At 39.5% G+C, this 9,094-nt stretch overlaps 1 protein-coding gene across 1 annotated transcript in view; it reads right to left on the bottom strand.

Moving 5' to 3' along the window:
- Positions 1 to 3,434, bottom strand: part of LOC122780425 (inactive N-acetylated-alpha-linked acidic dipeptidase-like protein 2) — a 351,291-nt gene extending 347,857 nt beyond the window's left edge. Inside the window, exon 1 of the mRNA XM_044043362.1 lies at positions 3,396 to 3,434. The gene's annotated coding sequence lies outside the window, so the exon portion shown is untranslated. The remainder of the gene's footprint in view (positions 1 to 3,395) is intronic.
- Between the last annotated feature and the right edge of the window lie 5,660 nt (positions 3,435 to 9,094).

Genomic DNA, 9,094 nt, shown 5'->3' with positions numbered 1-9,094 from the left:
TGATGAGAGAAGACGGTGATGCTTTTAAAAACATCTGACCAATGAGTACGACTCTTACAAGAGATACATGAGATTTAGCATGAAAATCCCATAATACTCTCCCTGTTGTTAAGATGGGGTTTGAGCTTTGCTGCAGCCGAAGCCACTTAATATGAAACGAGAGAGAGAGTGAGATGAGAGCCTGGATGAAAGAAGTCTGATTAGGGTTACTTGTTCTCCAGCGGGCTCCTTATCGGGCTGAAAAATTTTATGGGACATTTTGACATGTTGAATTCAAGCTGGTTGTTCTTGCCAAGTACTTGTCAAATTATTTGGAACAAAGTTGGTTATTCGTCCTTGTTTCTCAGTTTTTCTAGTCAGGAATTTTCATTTCAGCCAGAAAACTTGTCACATGATGAGTGAGCATATGGTCACGGGCACCTGAAGGTTTCTCTGACAACAGGATGGTTTTTTTTCTTCTTTTCTTTCAAAACCATTTGTGTGAATGTCAGTGTATTCCTTTGAAGAGAAGAGTGGCCATGTTTTACAGTGATCACATTACAAAGGCTCCTCCTAACAAGTTTTTTTTTTTTGTTCATCCATGGCCATATTATATATTTACATATATAATATTATATATAATATTATATATTTACATATATAATATTTTATATCATATATAGAATATTTTATATAATATTATATATTTACATATAGAATATTTTATATAATATAGAATATTATATAGAATATTACATATTTACATATAGAATATTTTATATAATATAGAATATTATATAGAATATTACATATTTACATATAGAATATTTTATATAATATTATATATTTACATATAGAATACTTTATATAATATAGAATATTATATAGAATATTACATATTTACATATAGAATATTTTATATAATATTATATATTTACATATAGAATATTTCTTTGAGAATGAACCCCCAAAGATAATATATATAAATGGAAATGCCCCAAGGAGAAAAAAAGAAAATGTAGCAGAGGCGGCCAAGCTGCCTGTCATTTACACGCCATGAGGCACATGTGTAGGGATCCACTCACACTGTGAGTCCAACTGGGGGAGCAGATTCAAGAGACCCGCCTCAAGTTTAAATGTTTCAAGCATCTCAGATTAAATGTCAGCGTGTCATCCAAAAATGGTAATGACTCATATTTAAGAAAATCTAAGAGAGAGCGCGAGAGAGCGCGAGAGAGCGCGAGAGAGAGAGAGAGAGAGAGAGAGAGGGAGAGAGAGAGGGAGAGAGAGAGAGAGAGAGAGACACCCGGATTGGGACTGCCATAAAAAGTGAAACTGAAAGGAAGTGATGATAATGATGAGTGGCGGTTGTGCTGCCAAACCAGCCACAGATCGCCAGCAGCGGAGGAGGCTTGTCTGTCCTTATACACCATTAGGCACGAAGATGATCATTTTCTAAGTATAACTACATAATGGGCCAACAGTGGAGGAGGGAGCCATTTTTACAGTCATCCATCCACAGCCAAGGAGGACGTAAACTCATCATCACCACTTTACCATATTCATGTAATATAAGGATATCTAAATGCCATACAGTATGTAAATGTACAGTGTGTAGAGAGCTACTTTTGACCTTTTGCAGAATTAAACATGACTTAGATGTAATTATGGAGGATCCAGATCTTGATTGCTGTAATTAAGCACCTGGGTAAATTTTTAAAAAGGTACAAGCAGAGCTGCTTGACCTTTTCAGTGCACCTGACTTTAAGAACAGACTTTGAGTCCAGAGAGAAACCAAGAGCAGCTAATTAACATGCTGATTAAGGGCATGTTTTTAGATCGCAGTGGCTCATTGTGACACTTTGGTCTCAAACTACAGAGAGAGACAGACACCTCTGTGCCACGTTCAGATGACAAGTCCAACGACATTAATTAACCAAAAAAAAGGGAGACTTTAACTTTAGCAGCTGAATAAATATATCACAGTGAATGATGTAATAAAATAAAGCAGGGGTCGTCAATGCATTCTTGACACCACACAACCTGTTCACCTCTATAGACTTACGCACTAGACAACACATACATCAGGCAATATGTCAGACATCTCGTCTCTTTCATCATTTAAGTCAAGATGGTGGATAGATGTGCCAGTTGGAGACAGGCTAACGGGATAACATTGACTTTTTGCTATACTTAGTGTGTATACAGACCCCTCTTATGATGCACCCTCCCATGCCCATCAAGCGCGAGTGGAAAAACTAAAAAATAAATCACATGACGGTCTGTCTGCAACCAGAGCAGGCTTCACACACTCAGCTGCTGCTTCTGTGAAGACAGCTGCTGTCAGTGAAAAGTATTTTAAAGCTTGATTTACACACAGCGTCCCACTGTCGCTCCATTACTTTGTAGGACATTATAAAGATCAGATATATTCCCCATGGATTTAAAGTGTGCGGTGAACTCTGACAGAATCCAGCACCGGTTCCTTTCATTTCTGATAGATCTTAGGCTGCCGACACGTCGAGTCACATTTGTCGACATCCGACAAATCACTTCCTGTGTGGAGCAAAATAATGTCGCTTGTTCTTAACACTATACTAAGAAACACAGAGCGCTGTGGGGAGCTGATGGGCTTAACTTGTGTGAACTCATCTGACAATGATTTGAATCTAACAGACATTTGTTTTTATTTATTTGGAAATCAAAAACTGACTTTAAAAGTTAGTTTAAGTTAATCTATGCTTTTGTATTTTGTTAAGCGTTTGAAGAGCCGAAGCGAGGAACATTTAAACATATTAAACAGAGCTTGGATATCTGTGGCCTCTGTTGTACTAAAAACCTTTGTCCTGGCTCTTTGATGGGCATCTAAGACGGTGTGTGTGTGCGCGCTATTGCATTATCAAAGCTACACATTATAAAACGACCGGTGTGTCGTCAATAACAGTCACCCCTAACTTGCACCATAAACAACAAATCCTGTACAGTATTTCTCGGCCGTTGGTCTGAGGTGAAGCTGCAGCTCAGTTTACAGTGAGGCGCCAAGTTCAGTGACAGCACTTGTACTCTCGGTCGAGAGAGGAGACAGTGGGACACATTCAGCACAGCACTGCTAATCACCATTAAAGGCTTACATGAGAAAAGTAGAGGGGAAGGATGAAGGGAAGGAGAGGGAGGGTGGGTGGGAGGGTGGGAAAGAAAGAGCCAGGGGAAGAAAAAGGCAACGCGACGGACAATAGGAGAAAGTTACAATGGGGCATCTGTTCCAGTGTTGGACAGCGAGAAAGAGCTCAGGCTACAGCAGCAGAGAGCGGGCAGGCAGGTTGATGGGCACTTTCAAGCTGCACTTTACAGAAAAGGTTTCCATGGATATCTGTCTGCTCTTTGATGCAAGAGTTTAATAAGCAAGAGTGACTTACTTGCTGTTGGGTTTCCGGTGAGAAATCTCCTCCTCCACCTGCCTGAAATGACAAAAATCAACATAAGAAACTGCAGAAGTTCTAAGAGCAGAGAAGATTTTCAGTGTCTGACTCAGACACTGTGTCTGTCCATGTTCTCAGCAGTCGTTTGTAACGTCAGTATTTGATGGAAAAGATAAAAACAGCTTTTCAACACTCAAGCTCAATTTTGCGTTTACTAGGTTATCCATTTAGCTGCTGCATTTTGTTTCAGTGGCTCTCTTGACTATCATCGTTTATTTGTCAAAAACAGTTAAAGACTTGTCTTCCGCTTACATTTATAGCTGTAACATTGTAGCAATGGCAATCAATACAATTCATTCTCTCCTGCTCGCCTTTCTGTGAAAGCCAAAACACTTGACCACTAGATTTTGCTGCATGTCTGCAGTGAATGTGGGGAAATTGGCTGCAATTTGTTTTGCCATCATCTCGGCTCATTCCATCTTGTGGTGAAGACTCCGGTCACGTGAGAGCACAGCCTGGGATCGCAAATCATCCCCCTGTGGTCTGAATGACACTCACATTGATTTAAAATGGTAAATGGTCTGTATTTACAGTATATAACACTTTCCCAGTCTTGACCACTCAAAGCTGCTTTACACACACACACTCAGCACATTTTCCATCACACATCTTTCATACCCATCTACACACTGCCGGCAAAACCGTTTAGTGTCTTGCCCAATGACTCGTCGTCATGTAGACTAGCGGAGTCTGCAATCAAATCCACAACCTCACAGTTGAAAGACAACTTGCTCTCCCATTGTGCTACGGTGTTTTCTTACTCGCACTTTCATCCCAGGTTTAAACTTATTATTTTTGGCTATTCAGCCATTTTTTAAGTCCATTAAAGTAAAGCAACTCTTTAATCTTAAAGCAACGCAAGATGCTAACACGTGATTAACCCTTAATGATGTGTTAAGGTTGGCCATTAATGAATTGAAATGTAAGACAGACCTTTTATTTATGTTTTATTTATATTTAAGTTTGAAGAGCTTGCTGTAAAAAGATCACACAATTGGTTTTAACATACGCTGCAAGAGGTCACTAATACTTTATTACAAACATTTGAAAGTAATTGACTAGTATATAATAATTAATTTACTACTTATTATCAAGCCTTTTTAAAGCATGTGTTTAAGAAATAAATTACAAAAGCTTTTCAGCTATCTCCACACACACACACTTCAATACACTCTGTGAACTCACATAATTACCCAACACAACATCCTATAGTGGGAAATTAATGCTCAATGGGTGGCACTCATCGGATGCGGCTGCTGCTTCAATAACAGAAGTCATTATTGCTCTTTTCCTCTGTCTCATCACTCCATTCCTGAATGTCTGACTTTACCTCTAAAACGAATCTCACAGCTTCTCGATGGAGCTGAAAATTAAAGCAAATGACGCTTGATTGGTCACTAAAGATAAAACGCTCTGACAGATGCTAAATCAGGAGCATTATCAGAGAGCGCAGGAAGGAACGCGAGCGCTGAAACACCATTGATTTTATTCAGGCGGCTCAACCTCAGTGGGAGACGACTGCACTTTGATTTTTTCAGTGCTCAAAAGCTGTCCCAGAATAACAGCAGCCATTGTGTTGGATTGGAACAGAAAATATGAGTCGTGTGATATGCAAAGATCACATTGCTTCTTGAGCCGCCTGCCGTTAATTTGACTTGACTGAAAATTGTGATCCCGAGCACAGCCTTTAATGTGAAATGACAAAACACTACAGGGCAGCACACTCAAATGGTGGCCTTTTTCCCCAGTGCAGCTCACATGCTTTTTGTTGCCTGCAGCATTATAGTAACCCGTGTATGGAATCGATGGGAAAAATGCACACGAGACGCTGAACCAGAGCTCTCCAAATGTTTTGACACGGGAAAGATGTTGGTGCATCAGCCTGCAGCGATGCTGGAACACGTGCAAACACTGACGACATCGTCGATAGATATCTAGATCAGCAGATGCTAAGTATCATAACCTAGTCCACCATGACAGGTGAGTTTCAGAACACTAATGTACCTCAAACAATACTTTTAGTAGGAACATTATACTGAGCACTATTCCAGATGCAGGAAACCTGTTTTCAACCATGTTTAATTTGCACTGAGAGATAAAGCATTATCCTGCAGGACGTCTCCATTAGAATTTAGTGACCTGTGTACATAAACAGACAATTCAATCCAAACACACCAACACCATCACACCATTAGCAGCCTGGACCATTGACATAAGGCTGCTAATTCATCATATTCATCAGATTCATTAGACTTCTGAGACCAGCTCATGGGTTTCAGGGCCCGTCCAGACGGAAATGGGTTTGGGTGAATATGCACACCTTCTACCGGAGAGGCGATCCGTCCACATTGAGATGGCACGGTATTTTTGAAAACACCTTCTAGAGTGGGAGAATCTCAAAAAGCCGGCCTCTTGTTTCCGTGTAGTCAGCAGCAAATACGCTACATTAGGAAAGCTATGAAATCATATTCACAGCTCTCTCTTGCACTGACATGCATTGTCTTGTGTTTGGAGATTGTTCGACAGCGTTACCAAATACTGTCAATGAAAAGTAACTAAAGTCAGCCTGAAAAGACACTAGATATCAATCAAACACGTCCTGTCTTTAGAGATTTCACACGGGGTGAAAACAAGTATTGAACCATAAAATAAAGAGAGGAGAAAACAAAACCTATGTCTACTTGAAAAAACAAAACAGATCAGTGATTGTTCCACACAAAGTTGGTTGCACTGAACATCCACAGCTCGTGCTTGTCTGTGACTTGATGTGAGCGCTGCGCTCACACATCTCTTCTGTGTGTGTGTGTGTGTGTGTTACAGTTATGGATCTGACTTGTGTGGCAGAATTGTGCATTTCCTTCTCATTAAGTATTTAGGTTCAGTACAGAATGGCACAAAACGTAAACAAACATTATTTCCTCTGGTTCATTTTCTCTCCGTTTCTGTTATTATATCTGTAATGTGTAAAACGTGTAACACTGCAGCGCAACATACAGTGCTATCATATATACTACAGTGTTTTTCAGTGGGTTCCGTGTGGACGGAGATATTTCCTGAAACGATGTCTTTTTTGAAAACGGCGAAGAACATTTACGTTTTGTGACGTTTACGTCTGGACGTAGTCTTCAATATGACCAACAGAGGCTGACAGAGGCCTCTGTTGGTCATATTGGCAAGTGTGGAAGGGTATCTGCAGGTTTCATTCATTAATTCATGTATTACTACTTTATCCTTCAAATGAGGGTCGCTGGCGATGATGGTGCCAATCCCAGCTGACATAAGGCGTGGTACACCATGGTCGCCAGGTCGCCAGTCCATCACAGGGCCACATAGAGACAAATAATTGGACAACTTAGATTGTCCAATTTACCTAATCGCCAAATCTGCATGTTTTTGGACTGTGGGAGGAAACTTGAGAACCCGGAGCAGGTTTCAACAAAAAGGACAAAAAAAAGTACCCTCTAAAGCAATATATAGTTTGTTTCTAAAGGAGTGCAATCGTGGCTGACGACGAGCATTTGCCGTTGGCTTTTTGCGGCCGCACTGTGTTTTTCCGACTTTGTGCAACATGTATCGATGTTTGACTTCCTGTTCTGCTCATGCTGAGTTCAAGTGTTGTGTTCTGGCATGTGCTAAAAATAGGACATATTCTCTGATGGAAGAACGACAGAGCCAATACGCGGCACAAACAGAGTCGGTGGAAGCCGACACACTGATTCAAGTGAATGTGTATCACTTCAGATGCTGCGACATAGATGCATGCAGTATAATCTCAGGGTTACATGGAGGTACAGCGGGGTTGAAAATTCTCAGTCTGCAATTAACATTAGTAGTTATTGGTTCCATGTTTGGTCTGTTGTTATATTACGACATAACATAAATGGAAACAACTTACCTAAAATTTTTAAAAAGTTTTAATTTCCCCGAGGGAACCTCCCAAAGGGATTAATAAAGTTGTCCGTCTGTCTAAATTGAAATAAGAGTAACCAAACGTTATAGCTTAATAAAAGTATCGTTCATCATTTGTTTTATTTAGGACTTGGAAAAATGTATTTAAGATTGTTTTAAGACCGAAAATTCGGATTCAGACTTTAAGATGCCCAGTGAAATGTGACTCTGTTCACCTGAATTTGGTGCACAATTAATGTTGAAATAAAACTGGTCTCAAAAAATTATAAATGAAATCTCAATATCTGCCTGGTAAACTCAATTGTAAACAAATGGGTTTTATCTGCTCAGGGATAAAGGAGCAAAAACAGAAGGATAATGTCATCCCACCCATTTGCATTAAAGAGCATTTTTGATGGATTGTATTGATTCGATTGCAACAGAAGATCAGCAGCAGCAACAGAAATATAACTTTCCTGCTTTGACACCAAATTATCAATTATGTACAGAGTCTGTATGACAGAGATTTGCTCTTTCAAACAACAGCATGGTTTTAGGTAATGTGCTTTAATGAAATAACTGTTTGAGGGAGCTGGGATGGATGGATGGATGGATGTTACATAATAGCATACAATCACAAACCAATCCTCAGTTTCTTTTGTAAATTAAGAGAAAATTAAAGACAGTGGGCAAACACTAAAAAAAAAGGTAGGATGAAAGAAGCCGGCAGCTTCCGTGTTCTGTTTACGGTGTAAATGGGTGGCAAAGGCCAAACTTAAAGAAAGCATAATTTATAAAAAGAAAAGCTGGGTTACCTTCCAGTAACCTCTGCTTCTTTACTGTTTCAGGCTACTACCTATTTCCAGCTGAGTCTGCTCTCACCTAATCTCCTCTTCTGGCAGGTGATGTCTAACTTACGAGCACAGAACATCAATTTGCATTTAAAGACTTCAGGGTTATTTCATGAAATTTCTTTCAGGGGAAATTTAGGTAGAAAATAAGACAGTAAGAGGCAGAGTAGTGAAATCTGGTGGATGACAACATTTTCCTGAGACTTTGCAGTCACAAACTCCATGTACTGAAAACACCATTTAATGATAGCAACCTCAATAAACTAGAAAACGATTTTTTTTTTCTACGAGCAATGGAATTGTTAAATAGTTAAAATTATGAAATTGTTAAACTGAATTGAATTGTCTGTCTCCAAACTCTCCAGATCCTTCTTTTTAAATAGTTGTGTATTTTATGTTTATGTGGAGCCAAGGACAATTTCCCACATTGTGGACAATAAAATCCAACCCAAACTACAGTTACTGCCCAGTGGTTTTGTGCATCTAAAGTAGTTTTAGTCTACACAACTTTTCATGCTCATATTACACATATTGCTTATCTTACAAATAATTTAATATCCAGAAGAGCAAAGACGTGTTTTGTGAAACGTTAAAGATCTTGAACTTTGACCACTGTCAATGGAGTTCAATGGAGCTAAGGCCGTAGTCCGACAAAGACAGGCAATCGGACAACTTGCACAGTCCGAGTATACATGCATAGGAGAAAATTGATTTATTGGCTGTATCTCTCTCTATAAGCTAGTGAGTATTGATTCGGTTTACTGCTGACATTTACACCACAGAAAACAACAGTGATGGGCAGTGAGATGGATTGTGCTGTGGTTCTGTATGTTTCGTACCTTGTTAATTGTGATACAAATTAGATTGAGCATAGCTCTTGTGGCTTCGGGTTCCGGG

Source organism: Solea senegalensis, linkage group LG14, assembly GCF_019176455.1.
Source record: "Solea senegalensis isolate Sse05_10M linkage group LG14, IFAPA_SoseM_1, whole genome shotgun sequence".
NCBI lineage: Eukaryota > Metazoa > Chordata > Actinopteri > Pleuronectiformes > Soleidae > Solea > Solea senegalensis.
The sequence above is the reverse complement of the archived record's forward strand: the minus strand, read 5'-3'. Positions and strand labels throughout refer to the sequence as shown.